Here is a 22,744-nt window from a genome sequence, read left to right on the forward strand (position 1 = left end):
AGTATTAAGTGGCTTCATAAAGAAATGGAAAAGATCTCATTCTAGCAATTTAGAAGCATAGCTGAAATCTCTAGAACTAAAAGAAGCAAACACATCCAAAGAAGTAGATGGCAGAAAATATAAAACCCAGGGCTGAAATCAACACATTTAAAACAAAGAGAACAATACAAAGAACAAAACCAAAAGCTGGTTCTTTGAGAAAACCAACAAGATAGACAAACCATTAGCCAAACTAACAAAAGGCAGAGCGACATTATTCAAATTAACAAATTCAGAACTGAAAGGGGGGGCATATAAACAGACACTGATGAAACTCAAAGAAATCAAAGGTCTTACTTCAAAAGTCTAGACTCCACAAAATTGGACAATCTAAATGAAATCGATGGTTTTATTTTATTCTTAAAATAACATTTTTATAAATTCTTAGAGAAATTGAAACAATTTGTTTTAGTGAGTATGATCCTATTACTTTAAAATAAATCTCAAATTGCTGTTTGAATAATCAACAAAAATTGTTAAACTTTACTCCCTTAATCATATACCATTAAACCCTGGATAAACACATTTTATTAAATGTTTTTCCTGCTATGGTTTGAATATAAAAAATGTCCCTATAGCTTCATGTATTGGTACTTGGTTGACAGCTTTTGGGAAGTGTTTGGATCCTGAGCATTCCAACATAATTAATAAATGAATCCTTTGATGGCTTCATAATATATCCACATCGCTGGGAAGTATTGAACAGTAGAAGGCTGGGTTTAGTTTTAGAAGGTAGATGGCTATGGGCAGGATCTCAAGGTCACACCCCAATTCAACAGGCCAATACCTCAAGGAATTGCCCAAATTCCTCCCTGCAGTCTCTTTTCTCGACTGTGTAATGTGGACTGCTCTGCTCCACCATGTTCCCACTCTCATAAAAGATCAACCCCTCTGAGACTGTGGGTCAAAATCAATTCTTTCTATAAGTTGTTTATTTCAGGTAGCTTGGTCACAGTGACAAAAGTTTAACATTCTTTTTTTTTTGGTTGATTTTCATTTTTGAATTAAGCATCTATCACTGTAGTTTCATGCACCAAAAATGTGAACTAAGAGACTAAGTTATACTTGTTTGGGGACTCACAATTATAAAAATAGGACTCAAATTCAAGTCTGGCTCCAAAGTACTTATGTTAGAATCTATGTCAGTGTTATGGAAGTCTTTAGCCATCCCATATTCATATGCCTATCATCTACCTACCTACCTACCTACCTATCTATCTATCTATCTATCTATCTATCTATCTATCTATCTATCTATCTATCTATCTGTAGAACTAGGTTTAATGACATTTTCAAAAATTATTCATTTCAAGAATTAAAAAGTGATACTTGAATAGATTGGTGAATGTATCAACCAAAACATTAATTTCTATAAAGACATTTGCAAGAAAAAGAAGCTCCAAAAACCTTTAGGTGCTCACCCACTTTCCTAAAATAAGTTTGTATCACAATATTACTAGGTTAAGGAAAGTTTGAATGATATGTTTAAATTCTTTAGTATTTTGAAAATCTTATATCTTATTGTTAGTTATTAAAGACTTTTAAGGATAAACATCTTACTTTATTATGCATTTATGGTATGCCAATTAGTTTTTGTTACCTAGGCAATGCAAGAAGAATGAGACACAAAAGTGTTTTCATACATGTACCTACATGTATATACACACGTGAGGGTGGAGAAAGAAAGAGGGAGAGAGTGGGACAGAGAAATGAAATTGTACCATCTTTCTCAATGTAAGGTCCCTAATCTCAGCAAAATTGTTTAGAAAGGCAATGTAAACGGTTAAAGGATGGATTGAGGATATGAAATGCTATCACAAAAAGAAGACAGAAATAGTATAATACAGGATAAATACTACAAAATCTATGTTTAACTGCTAACAACATCTACCAAGAGGTAGCTTTATCACTTTTAAATTTCTAAATTTCTTCTCTCTAATCTACTGGTGCATACATCTCTAATATGGTCATGTAAATACATTTTACCTTGTCAAGATTGACCAAGCCAGCTCAGTCAACAGGGTCTCAAGAAAGGGAGCGAGGATTGAAAAGAAAAAGACAGTTAGATAACACTATAACATGACTCCAGCCAGTGCTGAGGCTGAAGTGGGTTTATTTTTTCCCAGTCAGCTTTTCTACCATTCTAGGTACTTGCAGAGAATAGGGTTAGTTCTTAGACAAAGATAAAACAAGGAAATAAATTAAGCCCCTTGTGACGGTTTCTAGGGGCTTGTCGGGGTGACTAAGATAAAAGGAATGTCATACATTCCTAAGCTGAGTTTACATTGAGTTTTGTATTAGCCCAAATGTGAATATTCTTATCTGAGTCTACTTCCTTGAGCCTAGTACATCCACAGCTCCTTCATTTTAATTTCATAAACAAGACTCCGTCTCTCTTAGGTTGTTCTGGGAAAAAAAAAGCCTTCCTTACCCATCTTGAAATACACATTTTCAAAAGCAATATTATTCTGTCTTAGGTTCGCAAGGCACTGTACAGAAACTTACCCATCATTGACTGCTAGCCTGTTAAATTAATCGTCATTGGACCCTCCTGGGACCCCTTCAGTGTTTACCCACTGCTAAGCCTTGCTGTGAAAGCCTTTCTTCTTTAGAAAGGTACTTCTGGTTTTATTGTTTGGCCATGGACAGTAACATCTTTAATGTCAGTTCTTTCGGTTTCTGTTTTCCTGCTGAGAATGTAAACTCGTTTTTCCATTGTGCTTCCTGGATTTTCCACGTGGTGGACTTGGGATATATACTCTTTAAATCTCAGTAAAGCATTGGCATTCTTGTAACATAAAAGACCCGAGTATGTGTTTTTTCTTAAATCCTGCAGGCCTACCCCCAATTCTTGGTACCATGACAGCATGGGCACCATTAAGTGGAGGTCCCACCAAGATCCAGAAAGTGGGAGCCCCTGACGGGATCATACCAGGAGCCGGCTGGCAAAGTGGAAAGAATGTATTGGGTGAGTGGCACAGTGAAATAAATCACGCCATGGGAACATTGAGTTCTATTTTACAGCTAACAGATCAGATAGTAGCTCTGCTCAAACAGCAGGGAACAGGGATAAAGGTAAAAGACAACTAAAAAATATATTAAAACTTTAGAAGAGTTATGCTAAAATCAAGAGAAGTGAAGTCAATTCTCATAGATGCTTTTAGTTTTTGGACTCTGACTAGAGATAGTTTACACCCTAGACATGAGAGAAAATGGGTTTGAGAAAAGTAGTCCTCTCTGACTTTTCAGGGATGCTTTGGTGAAAGAGAAGGAAAATGAGCTTAAGCTTTTTCGGAGCTCTCCTAGGGACAGAAGGAGGTCGGAGACGTTCTGCCTCCTTGCAGGCTCCTATTGGGGAAGTGCTTATTTCTGGTTCAGGGCCCCTTAGGTAGGATATATGGGTCCCCTTGGTGGGACACCATCTAGTACTCTCCCTCTATGTCTATTGTCTGTCCTTGGTGCACCAAGCTGTCCATGTGTGTCAGTTTATGTCTGTGGCTTTTTTTTCTCATTGTTTGAATGTTCTGTGTTTCATGTTCAAAAGAAAAAAAACGGTTAATACTTTATCTGTTGATTGTTCACCCCTTGATTTAGTTTTAACTTGTTTCAAAAATAAATAAATAAATAAATAAATAAATAAATAAATAAATCAGTCTCAACCGGCCTTTGGAGCCCTGCACCTAGGAGCCTAGGTCAGACCAGCAGCTTCTTAGCTTCTATGGTAAGGGAGCCGATGGCTGTTTCTCTTAGAAAAATCTCTGACTGTGATTATTGGATTTAACAGGTGACAAGGTGCTTCTCTTAAAACTACAGCTAGAAAAAATAAAAATTGTGTTTGGTCTAGATATTAAAGATATGTGTAGTCACTTCAGTTTTGGTTTTAAACATATGAATATGCTCTACATGTCTTGGTTATAGATTACTGGCTTTTAAGTTATTGGATATGGTTAAAAATTTGTAACGTTGGTAACAGAAAGTTGGCTTAAAAACTGATAGTTTGGATGGAGTCATTCTAGACAACATATGGCATGAGGTAACCCAGGGAAACAGGCCTCTAAAGATAGCTATTGGTTTCCTTACTTGGGTAAAATTTTGTGCAGTTCTTATCCTAGAAACCAGACTTATAAAAGATAAAATAGGTAGGGAAGTACCTCTTTGAGGTATTGGAGGCTACACTGTAGCACATGTGCAGGAATTGGCAGCCAAACTTTGTAGCATGAGAGTGATACACTTGGTGTTGATTTCGGAGATACTAGATTTTAGAGACTAGATTGTTGGAGGTTGAGTTTTGTTTTCCAAAGTTGTGGCTGTGCTCTGGTGTTGCAAGGAAAACTTAAAGATTGTGCTTCAAAATTGCCAGTGTTCCTTTGGATGTAGTTTGTAGTTTGTTCACAGACAGGCTCAGGATTCTAACCTTCAGGCATATTTGTACTTAAGAGAAAAATCAAGCAGGTAGACTGTTTCAGGATTTGCGAAGGGTTGAGGCCATGGAACTTGTGAGAGCGTTATAGCTTGTTTACTTACTCCAACTGCCATTTCAAGAAATACATATAGTATTATGGATTTGGAGGATTGTTTTTATGCTGTCTTACATCCTGATGGTTGTGAAAGGTTTTCATTTAGTGAGCTTGCTTGTAATTTTGGAAAGCTCACAAAGTGATATCATTGGAAAGTTTTACATAGAAATGGCTTAATAGCCCTACATTATGTAAAAAATTTTGTCACTGCTTCAATGCAAGAAGATAGGACTTTCAATCTTCTAGTGTACATTATTCATTATATGGAATAGCTGAAGTAAGTTTTACTACAAACTTTGCTCTTACAACGAGCTTTAAATTTTTGGAGTAGTTGTTGCTCCAGAAAAGATTCAAAGACAATGTCCTTTTCAATATCTGAGATATCAGTTATATCCTAAACAAATTGGGCACAAGAATTCAAAAAATAGTTTAAATTATTTTCAAAAGCTGAAAGATGTTAACTTGCTTAAGATCTCACCTTAAACTTACCACAGGACTACTTAAGCCTTTGTTTGATATCCTCAAGGGAGATGCAAATCCTAATCCCCTAGACAATTAATTGATGAGGGACTGAAAAGCTTTAAAGAAAGTAAAGAAAGTTATGTGTCAACAACAGATCCATTAATTATATAGACCATGGTTAATTGTTGGTTGTTAACTCCCACAGTAGTCCTTTGGCAAAAGGGACCATTAATGTGGATTATTTTGCTTCATCTCCAAGTAAAGTTTAAACATTCTATTATGAAGCTGTTAATACAAAATTGTAGCACAAAATCATAAAAATATTTTAGAAAGTATGTCTTAAGAACCTGATTAAATATTTATACCTTATTCCAAACAGCAATTAAATTGGTTATTGCAGAATACTGATATTTGGCCTATTACATGTACAAACTTTTCAGGCAAAATTGATAATTTTCCCATAAATTTATGCATGCAACCCATAGAGAATGCGCTTACCGTATTTATAGATGGATCATTTAATGAGAAGGCAACATATATAATTAGATCACATGTTTATTCTCTTGAGTTTCCCCTTGCTTCAGCACAGATTTATTGAACTATGTGCTGTAGTCACTGTTTTTAAAATGTTGAAAAACCAAGCTTTCAATTTGTATACTGATAGACAATGTGTAGCTTATGGTTTGCAATTGATTAAAAATTTTCCTTTTTTAGATATTGCTAATCCTCAAATTTTACAATTATTTATACTAATACAACTTATTTAAGATAATATATACTTTTCCTTTGTAGGCCATTTAAGAACTCAGACTGGATTGCATGGACCACTTAGGGAGGGCAATGCCACAATAGATTTATATACCAGGCCGATTATAGGCCTTACATAGGAATAATTAGCCAAACAATCTCATTCTTTATATCATCAAAACAGTAATAGCTGGAGACAATAATTTGGTATACAAGTCAAGTTGTAAATACAAGTCCTCAGTGTCCTTAATTTCTTGCTGTATCACATAATGGTGTTACTACTTGAGGACTTATAAATTATGGCATATAGATGTTACTTGTTGTTGTAAAAAATAAAAATAAAAAAATAAAAATGAAACGGTAAATGTTTTTCTCTGGGTGTTTTACCCTGCTTGGGTTCCACACCTCAGTGCCCCAGATATCTGCTGGATATCTTGGTGGAAACACAGCCCAGCCACACACTTTCTTACACTGAGACTCTTACATATAAAAACACACCACACAATAATCTTAGATCCAATTGGTAAGATATAATTGCCCACTTAAACATACAAAGCCCGGTACCATCTATCCCTTGCACCTTTTATTTACCAAGTCTCCAGCTTCTCCTTCTCCCACAACGACTCCTTGCTTCTCCTCTCTCTCTCTCTTTTCTTTTCTCACTCTCCCAAATATATCAACTCTTTTATGCTTTAGTTTCTCCTTCTCTTACAACGACTCCTAGCTTCTCCCCTCTCTCCATCTCCTGTCTCCTCTAACTCTTCTCAGTTCCCCATCCTGTCTCTAAACTGTCTTTACTCACTCTCCCAAATATATCAACCCTTTCATGCTTTAGTTTCTCTTTCTCTTACAACGACGCCTAGCTTCTCCCCTCTCTCCATCTCCTGTCTCCTCTAACTCTTCTCAGTTCCCCATCCTGTCTCTAAACCGTTCCCTTCTCCTCCTAGCTTCCTTCTCCTCCCTTCACACTCTCAACTGTTCCATCCTCTCCCCCTCCTGCTCAGGTTCCACTGGCTCAACTGTCGCCAACTGTCCTCTCTAACCCTATTCTCTGAATCTAATCCCCCTCTTGCTCCTGACTTTTCCTCTGTCCAAATCTCACGCTCTTGCCTTTATTTAACAAATTCAGAGAAAATTTCAAGGCAAACCACAACATTTCCCCCTTTTTGTCCAGTTAAAAAACCTTTTCCCTATACATATGTGAGCTAAGTATTATTATTACCATTCTGCAATTTATAAAACCAACAATACGCTGATCACCCAGTCCATCAATTTTGTTCATTAACCATGTTATCTATATTATATCTTGGCAAGGCAAACCACAACAGTTACTCATTTCTGGTTTGGGAAAATTAAAATATTTATTTGTGACTATTGACACTTTTTCAGACTTTCTGGGTGCAACTGCTTTAATAGGATAAGCAACTAAAAATGTAATTAGTCATTATGTACTTTACAAGAAGTGGGGACAGCTACAGCTCCTCAAAAAAGCAACAAGATTCTTAAATGGAGAGATGAGGAAGGATATGAGGGGTGGTTTCAGCCTTTTGTTTTAGAACAAATACCTATCATCTTGTGGGAATGAGATATTCTTAATGATATGGGAACTGTGCTAACAACTCAGCCTATACAAAACATGACGGGGAAACGAGATTTTGTCCTAGGGAGAGGGTTGGGCAAAAATTTACAAGGCAAACCTTATAGTGTCAGTGAAGAGCTAAAAATAATTAAACATCTTCATTATAAAACAGGCTTGAGAAATTTATCCTAAGGGTCACTGTTAATAAACCTCTTTATGTTAAACCTTTGCCCATCACCTGGAAGTTAAATGATCAGGTGTGGATACCACAGTGGCCCCTGTCCTAAGGAAAGTTGGAGGCAACTCATCTATTAGCACAGGATATTATTCCGTCACTTCCCCTTGAAATATACCCATTTTTGTGTTAAAAAGTCTGTAAAGTAGAGATTATTGCAGGATTTAAGGAAAATTAATAAAACTATGATGCCTATGAGACCTACTCAGCCTGGTCTCCCTTCTCCTGTAGCTATACCAAAAAAATTGGCATATGATAGTTATTGACTTAAAGGATTGTTTCTTTTTTTGTTTTGTTTTGCTTTGTTTTGTTTTGACCCAATTTTTAAGATATAATTGCCCACTTAAACATACAAAGCCCGGTACCATCCATCCCTTAGGAACATTGATAACAACCTGTAAATACACAGAGCAGAATCTTAACCTGCTATGGCCTCTCCCCTCTCTCCTCTCTCCTCTGTCCTCTGTCCTGTCTCTTCCTCTCTCTCTTAGTCTCCTCCTTCTCCTTCAAACTTCTCTTCTGCCCATCCTCCCTTCTCCTCCAGTGACAGGCTTCCTTCCTAAAGGATTGTTTCTTTACTATTCCACTAGATTCTAAAGACTGTGAGAGATTTGCTTTTGACATTCCTTCCATAAAGTTTCAGGAGCCTTCTCCTCTCTATCATTGTTTTGTATTACCTCAGGGGTAATACAAAGGGGGAGTTATGTCCTTGCATACCATACAATAGTCCTACTATGTGTCAGGTATATATACCTGCCCTAAAGCCTTTGAAGCAGAACTATCCACAGATATACATGATATTGATGGTTCTTCCAATAGATAAATAGTACTGCCTATGATAATGCTTCACAGATACATAGAAAATTTCATCTAAAGGCCAATTCTTTGATGTTTCACAATAGAGTAACTAAAGAACAAGCAGCCCAAATAGTCTATGTCCCCAGTGTGTCCCATTTATTTCCTCTCCCAATTTGGGAGTTAACCCAAGAGGGTTACAGCCTAATGATTTTTGACAAATAGATGTTACCCATATTACTGAGATTCCTTATTATTCTCAAGGACAAGATGTTGTAAAAGAGGTACTATAAAACTTTAAAACAGTATCTTCATAAATAAAAAAGTGGGAGTTATGTCCCTGGATACCATACAATTATTTAAATAATGCTCTTTTTATTTTAAATTTTAAAATTTGGATGCCAAGGAACTTTCTTAGTGTCTATAACACCCTACAACTAGGCATACTTATGCCTAGGTGAAATTGAAGGATCCACTTATTGACATGGCATAATCTTGTTCAGGTATTTACTATGGGGAAGTGGGATGTTTATGTTTTTTTCTACAGGATGCTACATGAGTGTGGAAGTCGCCAGAGTGGCTGTTGAGGCATGCTGATGTTGACACAATGAATGATGCTGTGACTGAGTGTCCTGACAATGATGACTGGGAAGTTGTTTTGGATGTATGTTCCTGACCCATCTTTGCTTGCCTATATCCTAGATTGGACAAGCTGCCTTGCTTCAAGCTTTAGGACCTTGTGGGAGAGAGAACATGGAGACTGTGGAAAATGCCTTCAGAAAATCAAAGAGAAGTTGTGATTCTTCTCTTTCCTTTAATGTGTTAAAGTTATTCTGACTCAATCATAGACTGGTCAATCCAATATTGGAAATAACAGTTTTCATTTGGAAGATTGGTTCTGGGCATTTTCAGAGACATTTAAAAATTCACAGTTGTCTTATATGAAGTTACATTTACAGTAGATATCTGGATTTTGAACAAATGTTAGTATATGTGTTAAAACTCCTAATCTTTTATTAATTGGTCATGTTAAAATTACTTTTGTTTCTTCTACAATATTTAATGTAAGCTATATTGATCGTACACCTCCTAATTTTGTTACTGTATTAAAATCTGACATATACCAGCTTTTGATTTATTGCTTGTGAGTATTACAGGACCCTGATATTCTGAAAAAGGCTTACAAATATTAGGAAAAGTGAGTCAGGCTTTAAGCAGAAGCTATAGGATAGTGGGGTTGATTACTGCTGGTATAGTGGTATAGCTATTTAATTAATAACATTATTGCTTTGACCCAAGAAGTTAAGACAGTTACTTTTGTTAATTATTTAGCAAAAATGTTAATGTTTTGAGTATTCAAGAAGATTTATATGTTTGGAACAATGAATTGATGATCTTTGTGTTACCTGAATGGTGCTAATGCTGGGGATAGTGTTGACTATTCTTTGTAGGAATGGCATCTATGTGAAGCTTATGGGGACCAGGGAATTATGCCCTGGTTTTGTGGATCTCAGGCAGGGTTTCATTGCCTGTTGGTCATTCTGGAGAGAAAATCAGCTTATCCTGAACCATCATGGGAAAGACTTTGGCATCTTTGCTGCTATTGTAGCAGCCATTGCTCCTCTGGCCACTGCGGCTGCAGTGTCTGGGATTGCCCTTTTCCAATCTGATGTTAAAGCAAGTACAGTGGATAAACTTTCTGGAGAAGTTGCTGACAATTGGAAATTCAAAATTTAAATCAACAGTCAGTACTTTTACAGGAACTCTTATTTTTACATGTTTGTGTAAAACCTTACAGTGGCCCTCGGTATTATAGTTCTCAGCACCGCAGTAGTTGGCTTTTGCTTCCTCTCACATGCATAGACAGCACTCCCAGTATCAGTCAGCGACTAAGGTGGTGTTGCTCTCCTTGGCAGGAGACAATCCCTCTTCCCAAATCTGGCTCAGTCTTTAAAAGAAGTAGTTAGCCAAAGACAAGCAATACTTTGGGGCCAATGCCCACCTAAGACAGGGGCTCTGAGAGTGGCAGATATTCCTAAAGATGGGCAAGGGGTTTTCCCAAAGTGACCTAAGACAGGCACTACTTTAGAAAATAAAAAAGGGGGACTTGTCAGACCCTCCCGGGCTCCTTTAGTGTTTACCCTCTGCTGAGCTTTGCTGTGAAAGCCTTGTTCTTTAGGAAGGTACTTCCGGCCTTGCTGTTTGGCCATGGGTGGTAACATTTTTGATGTCAGTTCTTTTGGTATCTGTTTCCCTGCTGAGAATGTTAACTCGTTTTTCCATTGTGCTTCCTGGAATTTTCCACTCGGTGATCTTGGGGTATATATTCTGTGAACATCTATAAAGCTTTGGTATTCTTGTAACACAAATGACCTGAGAATGCTTTTTCTTTTTCTTTTTTTTTTCTTTTTTCTTTTTTTTTGGAGCTGGGGACCAAACCCAGGGCCTTGCGCTTGCTAGGCAAGCGCTCTACCACTGAGCTAAATCCCCAACACCGAGAATGCTTTTATTAAATCACGCAGGCCTATACCCAATTCTCAGTATGGTGACAGTGTGGGCACCGTTAATTAATAACTGTGGGGATCCATCTTTAGTTTCAAGCCAAGTATTTTGGCCATCAACATCTTGTTAAAGGCAAGTTTTATCACAATGGGTAGAAATAGAAGTATTCCCAGGACAAGAAGGGACAACATGATCAAGCTATGTAAGCCATTCTTGAAGTTTGACCAAGATAGAAATACTGACCTTAAGCTAAGAATAATTTCATCAGCAATGTCTGCAGTATCAAAGTTCAGTGAAGTAGCATTCTTTAATTTCATAATCTCCGTATGCAGAATTAAAACATCCAGAGAATGAGGGATGCTTAGACTCTATCATGTTTTTCTATGGCTGCAATAGCAGTTGTGTTACTTCTAGAATTTACAATGATTGTCCCTATAATTGGGAAAACAGGTCAAAAATACTTTCCAAAGTGTCTTGTTTTTTTCCCAATTATAGGGACAATCACTGTAAATTCTAGAAGTAACACAAATCTATTGGTATTTAGAATGATACTTGATAGGGATTCTTACTCTTAAACTCTGAACTTTCTCTTCAATAGTTTGAATAGTATCATAAAGAGCATCAATCTGTTGTTCCAAACACCGATGTAAATCCTCTTGAATACTCAGAGAATTAGTAACTTTTTTTTGCTAAGTGATTAACAAAAGTTGCTGTCTTAACTTCTTGTTAAACTTCTTGTGTCAAAGCAATTGAAGAAACAGTGGTGCTAGCTATTAATGCAATTAAAGCCACTATCCTAGCAATAATCAAGCCTACTACCATCTTGCTTCTGCTTAAAGCCTGACTCACTTCTTCCAGTGTCTGCAACTTTTTTTTCTTTTTTCAGAATATTGAGGTCCTGTAATATTCACAGACAATAAAACAAAAGCTGATTGATAGACTACAATAACAGACATGTCATATTTCAATACACTAACAATTAGAAAGTGTACAATTAACACAGTTTACATTAAATGTCATAGAAGAAACAAAAGTAATTTGAGCATGACAAATTAATAAATGATTAGGAACCTTAACACATGCACAAACATTTGTTCAAAATCCAAATCTTGTTTCAGTTTTATTCACTGCAAATGTAACTTTATATAAGGCAGCTGTCAATTTTCACAAGTCTCTGAAAATGTCTGGAACCAACCTAAATGAAAACTGTCATTTTTTTTCCAATATTGGATTGATTTCTAGACGAGTCCATGATTGAATCAGAATAACTGGTCACATTAAGAAAAGAGAAGAGTCATTATAACTTCTCTATTTGATTAAAATTTTGAAGGCAGTTTTCACAGTCTCCATGTTCTCTGTTCCACATATCTAAAAACTTGAAGCAAGAAGCTTGTGCAGTCTGGGATATAGGCAAGCAAAGGTGAGTCAGGAACATATGTACACTATAGCCTCTCTATCACCATTGTCAGGGCACTCGGCAAGCTGACAGTCAGCATCATTCTTTGTCCCAGCATCAGATGTCTCACCAATCATGCTGGCAGTTACCATGCTCCTTCAGCATCCTGTAGAAAAAAGACAAACATACCCTATTCCCCATATTGGTACCTGATCAGGACCATGCCAGAAACTGAATTCTTCCATTTCACTTGGGCATAAGAGTGCCTAGTTGTTGGGTGCCGTAGACACTCAGCAGAGAGTTCCTTGGCATCCAAATTTTAAAATTTGAAATAAAAGTAAAAACATGATTTAAATAAGTTTGTGGTACACAGGGATATAATTCACCCTTTTTATTTTTGAAAATATTGTTTTTAAGTTCCACGGTACCTTGTCCTCGATAATATGAGTAACATTAAGTTGTTGACAAATCATCTCAAATGCTTGACTGCAATAGCCAGTTCCACTATCTGTTTTAATCTGATTTGGAACACCCAACATAGAAAAACATAGGCAATGGCTAATTACACTTGTACTTGCCTCTCCTGTTAAAGCAGTTGCAACAAGAAAGCCTAATCAGGTGTCAATAGTCACATGATCATATGTAATTTTCCAAAATCAGAAATATGATTAAAATCCATTCGCCACTTTGAATAGGTATGATTATTTAAGGATTAGCACCATTTTGTGGTACAGGAAGAAATTGAGGACATACTAGCAATCTACAAATTATTGATGTTTTTTACTTATTTACTAACTCTTGCGGTTTTACTGTTATCTATATTATTCTTTGGGAACTTTGCTTTGTGACGTTTGGAATTACATTTTACCATGAAGTAACAATGTTGAATATGTTATTCGTCCTTATTGATCATTTGTATATCTTCTTTAGAGAAATGTTTATATGATCTATTTACCCAGTATTTAATTATTTTGGTTCTTTCATCTTGTTATATTTTGTACATTATACATTAGATAATTTGAATATATTTTAGTTTTCTGTTTACTAAATGATGTCAAATAAACAAAGCAGAAATTAAAAAGAAAGGAAGAAAGAAAGAAAGAAAGAAAGAAAGAAAGAAAGAAAGAAAGAAACTGAGGACATTTGGGACAAGTCTTTACAATTTGACATGCATATCCTCTAGAATGCTAAATTGTTTTCTCACGCTTTACTGTTTTGATCATGTAAAGAATGAGATTCTTCGGTTAATTGTTCCTGTGTAAGGCATGCAAATCTGCTGTGGCATTGCTCTTACTAAGGGGTCTGGGCAGTCCAGTATGAGCTCTTAAATGTCCTGTAATGTAATTAGCAGTACATTCTCTTAAATTAAGTTGTATTTTCATAAATACTTGCAAAATTTGAGAATTAGCAGTATCTAAAAAAAGGAACAGTTTGCAATTGGAAACCAAGATATATATATATATATATATATATATATATATATATATATATATATATATATACTATATCAGTGTACAAACTAAAAGCTTGATTTTTCAACATTTTAAAAATAGTGGCTACAGCATACAATTCAATTATCTGTGCTGAAGCAGAGGGAAAGTCAAGAGAATAAACATGTCATCCAATTATATATGCTGTCTTCCCATTAGACGAGCCATCTGTAAATACAGTAAGTACATTATTTATTGGTTATATGTGCAATTTATAGTAAGTACATAGAGCATGCATAGAGGCAAATTGTAACAACTTGTCTTTTGAATAATGATTACCAATTTTGCCTGAAAAGTTTGCACATGAAATAGTCCAAATATCAGTATTCTGCAATAACCAATATAATTGTTGTTTAGAATAAGGAATATTTCATCGCATTCTTTCCCAAAATACTTTTGTGAGTCTAACTTACAATTCTGTATTAACACAGCAACAGCTTCAGAATAGGGTGTCAAAACTTTCTTTGGAGATGAAGAGAGATGAGTTTACATTAGTGGTCCCTTTTGCTAAAGGACTGCTGTGGGTACAAACAACCTCATAGTCTATAAAACGTATCAGTTGTTAACTAATAGTGTCTCTACTTCCTGCAAAGTTATTCATCCCTCATCAGTTAATTGTCAAGGGGAATTAGGATGTGCATCCCCCTTGAGAATATCAAAGAGAGGCTGAAGTCCTCTTGTGGTGAGCTTAAGGTGAGGTCTTAGCCAATTCACCTCTCCTAGAAGTTTTTGAAAATAATTTAAAGTAAGTAAACTATTTTTTTCTTATTTGACATTTCTGTGCCACAATTTCTTTAGGATATAACTGATGTCCCGAATATTGAAAAGGATATTGTTTTTGAATCTTTTCTGGAGTAAAAACTATTCTCCCAAATTTTAAAGCTCGTTGTATAAGAGCAAAGGCTTGTAGTAAAACTTGAAGGGATCAGCTAACAAAATAACATCCATATAATGAACAGTATACACTATATTGAAGCAGTGACTATATGTATGTGTGTATATATATATATATATATATATATATATATATATATATATATATATATGCTATTAGCCATTCCCTGTGGCAAAAGTTTCCAGTGTGTTCTTTAAAATTACAAGCAGACAGACTAAATGTAAACCTCTTACAATCATGAAGATGCAAAGGAATAGTATAAAAACAATCTTTTAAATTATAATAATTTTATATGTATATTTTGGAATGGCACCTGGAGTAGGTAAGCTGGGTTGTAATGCTGTTACAAATTCCTAGTTTCATTAAACTTTTATAAATCTTGCAGTAATCTCTACTTGCTTGATTTTTTCTTAATTACAAATATGGGTGAGTTAAAATCTTGAACTAATGATTTAATTGTAAACTGCAGCTAATGGAACATTGGCAGCTTAGCTACAATTTTTAAGTTTTTTTTACAATATTAGAGCATAATCATAATTTTGGAAAGCAAAACCAATTTTTAGCAGTGCAAACAATCCTTTCTCTCTAAAATCGATATCAAGTTCATTACTTTCATGTTACAAAATTTGACTGCCAGTTCTTACATATGAGTGCATGATAGAGCAACTTTTAATACCTCATTATTTTAAATCCTGTCTTTTATAAGTCTGGTTTCTAGAACAAAAATTACATAAAATATCCCAAATTTGGGGTACCTATAGAGACCTGTTTCCCTAGGTTGGTTCATGCCATGTGTTGTTGTCTAGAATGACTCCAACTGAGTTACCAGTTTTAAGTCAACTTTCTGTTACCAATGTTACAAATTTTTAATCATATACCAAATAAGTTATAAGCCAATAATCTATAACCAAGACATACAGAGTATATTTATACATTTAAAAGTAGTCAGAAACAAATATGGAGTAGGCACACACATGTTACATATTTAGACTAGAAAAAATTATTTTTTCTACCTGTAATTTCAAGAAAGGAGCACCTTGTCACCTGCTGAACCCAATAAACAAAATCACAGAGATTTTTCTAGGAAAAGCAGTCATCAGCTCCCTTTCCATGGAATCTGAGAAACTGCTGGCCCCTTTAACAGCAGCTTGTGTAGACAATCAGCCCCTGGCAGGGCTTCTCCAGCTGTGCTTGACTTCTAACTACAGGTGCAGGACAGCTTATCAAATTTTGTTGTGAAATTAGTTAAAACTAATCAAGGGGTGAATCATTAGCAGATAAAATTTTAACCTTTTTTTTTTTGAACATGAAACAGAGCAGCAATCAAGCAATGAAACAAAAACACAGACACAAGATGACAGATAAGGGCAGATTGGTGGACCAATGACATACAGCAGACAGAGGGGGAAGAAAACTAGAAATCCCAAAGCAACCCAGATATCCTAGCTAAGGGACTCAGAACCAGAACTAAACATTCCTCCAGTAGGAGCCAAAGAGGAGGAAGGACATTTTACCATTACCTTATCCCTCTTTATAAGGTTTTTTCACCACTGGCCCAAATTTTTTTTTTCTTTGGCTTTGCTGCCTTTGCTCAAGCTTCCCATCCCGAGGTGCCATTCACTGTATCCTACTTATTTGATCTCCAACATTGAGGCACCATCTGACCAAGTCAGGTCAGTCAGTCAATAGAGTCTCAAGGGAGGGGGTGAGAATTGAAAAGAAAAAGACAGTTAGACAACACTATAACATGACACCAGCCAGGGCTGAGGTTGAAGCGGGTTTATTTTTTTCCCAGTCAGCTTTTATACCATTCTAGGTACTTGCAGAGAATAGGGTTAGTACTTAGAAGAAAGACAAAGAGATAAAAAGAGGAAATGAACTAAGCCCCTTTGTCACTGTTTCTAGATGCTTGTCAGGATAACTAAGATAAAAGGAATGTCACATATTTCTAAGGTAAGTTTACCTTGAGCTTTGTTTTAGCCCAAATTATGAATATTCTTATCTCAGCCAACTTCCTTGAGCCCAGTGACAAGTACTTGCCAAATTTCTGTAAGTGGCACCAAGAGCTCTCCACACAAGTTTATGTCTTATATTGTTGTTTCTTATTATTCTGGTGTATTTATACAATCTCATACCCGTTTCTGATCCACTCATTCAGGGAATCATTGTGGAGAGCATATGCTATGCTTGGTCCTGGTGATACAGAAATTAACAAGGCAGATATGGTCTTTTCTCTCAAAGAACATAAGGTCTACTGAGGAGAGAGACAGCATAGAAATGAACTCACAAAATAATTCAGTTGTTAATGAGGAAAATGAAGAAAGTAAAACACGATAAGGTTAACAAAACAGTTTACATAGAAATTCAATTACTTTCTGCCTTCATTACGTTGTCTCTGGTAATCTAGCAGTGTGGTAAAATGGCTGCCATAGTTCAGTCCTTATAAACAAGCAGGAACACAGTTTATCTCTTTAAAAATTACATATATTAGGGCCAATAAAATTTTTCTTAGACTTCTATAGTTTTCTGCTTTTGTTGACTATCAGCGAGTGGAATGTGGTAATGATTGATACGTAGTCAAATGAGATCTACAAAGCAGGGCTAGGGCTCGATTGCCTGATGGGTAAAAACTTTGAATCAGGAAGGAGATAGAGATTGGGGTTTGAGACAGTTTCTACTGCATATTTTATCCATCAAGTCCTTCTTTATAAGAGCTATTGACCTAAGTAGCATTTTAATGAACACATTTGTGAAAGTGATTTTTTTGGGTACTCTCAAATGTGAAAATGTCTGAGTTTTATCGATTCAGAATAATTCGTGGTTATCTAGGTACAGATTTATGATGAAGAGATGTTTTCTCATAACTTTGATAGGCCTTGTGTATGTTTATAAGACTATAGTGATGACATCAGTGACCAAGGTAATCCTATGGAAAATTTTAAAATGTTCTCTTTTCCCCTCCTCCTTAAAATGTGCTCTTTTTTTTTTTTTATTAACTTGAGTATTTCTTATATACATTTCCGAGTGTTATTCCCTTTCCCGGTTTCCGGGCAAACATCCCCCTCCCCCCTCCCCTTCTTTATGGGCGTTCCCCTCCCCATCTTCCCCCCTTGCCGCCCTCCCCCCAACAATCTAGTTCACTGGGGGTTCAGTCTTAGCAGGACCTAGGGCTTCCCCTTCCACTGGTGCTCTTACTAGGATATTCATTGCTACCTATGAGGTCAGAGTCCAGGGTCAGTCCATGTTTAGTCTTTAGGTAGTGGCTTAGTCCCTGGAAGCTCTGGTTGCTTGACATTGTTGTACCTATGGGGTCTCAAGCCCCTTCAAGCTCTTCCAGTTCTTTCTCTCATTCCTTCAACGGGGGTCCTATTCTCAATTCAGTGGTTTGCTGCTGGCATACGCCTCTGTGTTTGCTGTATTCTGGCTGTGTCTCTCTAGAGAGATCTACATCCGGCTCCTGTCGGCCTGCACTTCTTTGCTTCATCCATCTTGTCTAAATGGATGACTGTATATGCATGAGCCACATGTAGGGCAGGCTCTGAATGGGTGTTCCTTCTGTGTCTGTTTTAATCTTTGCCTCTCTATTCCCTGCCAAGGGTATTCTTGTTCCCATTTTAAAGAAGGAGTGAAGCATTCACATTTTGATCATCCGTCTTGAGTTTCATTTGTTCTAGGCATCTAGGGTAATTCAAGCATTTGGGCTAATAGCCACTTATCAATGAGTGCATACCATGTATGCCTTTCTGTGATTGGGTTACCTCACTCAGGATGATATTTTCCAGTTCTGACCATAAAATGTGCTCTTAATTCTTAACGTGTTACTCTTTTTAAGTTTTCTTTGTTTAAATTTGTTTTCTTATCAATAGAATTTAATCAAGGTTGTAATGACTGTATATTTATGCCTTAAATAAATATTTTCTCTCATCAGTTTTTCATGTCATATTTTAAAAATGTATCTATTTATTATTTCCACATATTAATTAATTAATATATGAAGTTTAGTAATTTTTAATCTCATTATCCATTCACATCTTCTGTGGCTTTCTACTGAAACTCATCTCCCCTAGATTCTTTATCCTATTCTTTGTGGTTGTGACCTAGTGAATTTAATTTTTTCATTATTTAATTAATTAAATTTACAATCTGATCAGCACTTTCCTTTTCTCCTGTCCTCTCAGTTCTTCCTTCTACTATCTCCTTTCCCTTTCCCTGTTCTCCTCAGAGGAAGAGAGCGCTCCCATAGATACTACCTTGCCTTGGCAAGGATTGGGTACATTTTCTTCTATTGAGCCTAGACAAAGCCATCCAGTTAGGAGAAAGGAACCAAAGACAGGCAACAGGAGCCCCTGCTTCTGCTGTAAAAGTTCCCACACAAAGACCAAACTACGTCTATCACATATGTGTTGGGGTACTAGGTCCACCTATGTGTACTTTCTGGTTGGTGGTTCAGTCTCTGTGAACGTCTCTGTACCCAGGTTAGTTGATTCTTCAGGTTTTTTTTTTGTGTGTGTGTCCTTGGCCTTTCTGGCTGTTTTAATCCTTCTTCTTCCTCTTCCACAAGATTCTCTGAGCTCCACCTAATGTTTGGCTGTGGGCCTGTGCATTTGTTTTTATTGGCTTGGTTGCCTGAGCATGAGTGGGAGGTTATTTATTGTTGTATTTATGTAGTATGTTTCAGTGGCTACACTTCCAAAGAAAATGACTTCCCACCATCCTAGTAACAATTAATTGGCAATAGTCCTTCAGTGAGGGACAGGCTTCATGAATCGAATCCTGCAACAAGATGCTTAGCCCTAAACAGGTCTCCTATATCACTTTCAAGGCTCAGAGAACATCATAGAAGAGGAAACAAGAGAATCAGAAGACAGGGAGGTGTGTAGCAAAAAGTCATCTGGTTGTAGCATCAATAAACTCACTGCAGCTGTGCACAAGACTAGGCACATTGACATTCATGTTTAAACAAAACTTTTTATTAATTGCATAATTAGATGCCTAAATTGATTTTGTAAAGTTTCTGTTTCTCCTAGTCCTTATAGTTTCAACTCAAATTTTAGTTGTTCATCTGTCATCTAATTTTTAGTTTAATATTTTCCCCAAGCAATCAATCTTCATTTCTATGATCTCTTATTTCCCCCTGGTGTTTCCTTTTCCCTTCTGATCACTCTATTCTAGTTATGAGCAAATTTTTTTTGTGTAGTTTTGTAGTTTCTATAGTTATTGTAAAAAATCATCTTTTCATTATTTACCACTGGTCAGTAGATAATATATTTCTTGCAAGACTTACACAAGTTCAAGCCAGCCTCAAATCCCATGTGGATGGGGGAGAGGATCATGAAATTCCACCCTGACACGGTGATAGTGAATGATAGCTTTGGGGAGTGGGGGAGTTTCAGTTTCTTCAGTAATGTGTCTTATGCTAGACTGCCCATGTTCTAGTATATGTCTGTGTATCTATACACATACTGCCAGCAGTATGGGACTCAGTGGGTTTCATAAAAGAACACAAGAAGTTGGTAGAAAAAGTTATGGGAGTGTATGAGAAGAGAAAGAAGGGTGGATTTGATTTGACAAGACACATACAACGACGACGACGACGACAACAACGATGATTTCCTTTTAAAAATCTCTTCAGTAGGCAACTGAGACTAATACACTTCATAATAAAATGACAACAATATATTTGAAAAGAATATTTCTCCAATAATAAAAAAGTATATTGTATCCAGTATAACCCTCTAAACTTCAATACTATATTGTAATATATACAAACAAAGATTATTTTATAATATTAAGACTTTGGAGTTGTATCTTTGGTGGGATATATTTTGTTTTGCTTTTATTATATTTGAAAAGTAAAATACTAATATCCATACCATTATTATTCTGAAGAAGTGGTTCTTAAACTTACCTGTAGGGAGCCGTATCAGATTTGGGCCTGGCCGCTTTGTGACTGCACAGCTCAAGGTGGCTTGGTGACTCTGGACTGCATGGCCACAGAAGCTCAGGTGGCTGCTGTAAGATTATGAGATTGTTGGACAAAAGCCTCTCCCAGGAAGACCCCGGGAGCAATCACAGGATGTTTCAGCTTGAGCAAAACACCGGATGTCCCTGAGCAGATTCCTGAGAAGGGTTCGACCTTTTCAAAGAACATGTCCCAGGAAGACTGTTGCCTCTTTGTTTAAGGAGGGTATCTTGCAGTTTAGTGATTCACCCTATATTCTTGGGCACTTCCCAAAGTCCCCCACCCTAAGCTTCAGTTCCTGCTTCTATTCCTGCCTCAGAGCTTTAAATGCTGTACATTTCTCTCAATAAACGAGACCTTGACAATAGAATCTTGCTTGGTCTCCTTCTTCTCTCCCCCCCACCCCATTGGCCCAAGGGTAGTGCCCCTTCAGAACCCTGAATAACTGGACCCACTGGATGGGTCACTTACCCATGCTGCAATCCTTTAATATAGTTCCTTCTGTTAGTGACCCCACCCATAACATTACTTTTGGTGCTGTTTTATATCTGTACATTTGCTATAGTTATGAATCATGGTGTAAATATCTGATATGACTCCCTAAACGCTAGTCACTATAAAAGGGTTATTTGACCCTGAAAGTGCTCTAAAGCCTTTAAACTTTTTCTGAAATATCACATTTTTCAGCCATCTTATTTTTTGTCTCACCCATTTTATTTTATTTCTTAGATTTATTTCTTCTTCTCCTTTCTCCTTCTCCTTCTTTCTCCTCCTCTTTCTTCCTTTTCTTCTTTTTCTTATTCACTTTATATACCACTTACTGACCTTTTTCCCCTTCTCTTCTGAGCAATGCCCTCACCCCCAGATATCCCCTTGCCCCTACACATCTTTGAGGCTACGCACTTCTTCTCACACTGAGGCCAGACAAGGCAAGCCTAGCTAGAAGAGCATATCCCATGGACAGGCAACAGCTTGGGACCCATATGGAGACCAAGGTGACATGTGTTACAAATGGGCAGTGACACCTAGATGTTGGAAAATAATTTTAAAATTATCTGTTGTGCACATGTATTCAGTTACTGTTTTGAATTTTACTTTCTTCATTATCAAAATATATTAGCTATAAATATTAACAAAATATCAAGGTATATTAGTATTATATGAAAGTATAATGACATAGAGAGTTGACTGTGCCTAGTAGAATCTTTTGTTTTCTTTTATTGGATTTTCTTTTTTTTTTTTTTTTTTTTTTGGTTCTTTTTTTCGGAGCTGGGGACCAAACCCAGGGACTTGTGCTTCCTAGGTAAGCGCTGCTCTACCACTGAGCTAAATCCCCAGCCCCGGATTTTCTTAATTTACATTTTAAATGTTATCCCTTTTCTTGGTTTCCCCTCCAGAATCCCACTATTCCATCCCTCCTTGCCTCTATGGGGGTGCTCTTTCACCCACCCACTCACTCCCCTCCACCTCACCACCCTGATATTCCCCTGCACTGGGGCATCAAGCATTGACAGGACCAAGGGCCTCTCCTTCCATAATGCCCTGCAAGAACATCTGCTACATATGCGGATGGAGCTATAGGTCTATCCTTGTGTTTTCTTGGGATGGTGGTTTAGTCCCTGGGAGCTCTGGGGTGTCTGGTTGGTTGATATTGTTGCACCTCCCCTTCAGCAAACCCCTTCAGCTCCTTCAGTCCTTTCCCTAAGTCCTCCATTGGGGATCCCATTCTAAGTTCAATGGTTGGCTGTGAGCATTTGCCTCTGTACCTGACAAACTCGGGCAGAGCCTCTCAGGAGACAGCTATATCAGACTCCTGTCAGAATGCTCTAGGCATTCACAATATTGTCTGTGTTTGGTACCTGTTTATGAGATGGATTCCCCCTGGTGGGGCAGTCTCTGGATGGCCTTTCCTTCAATCTCTGCTCCACAAATTGCCGCTAAATTTCCTCCTATGTTTTTGTTTTCTCTTCTAAGAAGGTCGGAAGCATCCACACTTTGGTCTTCCTTCTTCTTGAACTTCATGTGGTTTGTGAATTGTACAGAATCTTAAACTGTAAAATTCCTTCCTCCTTTTTATTTCTTCCAGCTCATGCTTATAAAAAAGTCTTTTGTGCACTATCGTTAT

The sequence above is a fragment of the Rattus norvegicus genome, chromosome 1 (genome assembly GCF_036323735.1).
Source record: "Rattus norvegicus strain BN/NHsdMcwi chromosome 1, GRCr8, whole genome shotgun sequence".
NCBI classification, from domain to species: domain Eukaryota; kingdom Metazoa; phylum Chordata; class Mammalia; order Rodentia; family Muridae; genus Rattus; species Rattus norvegicus.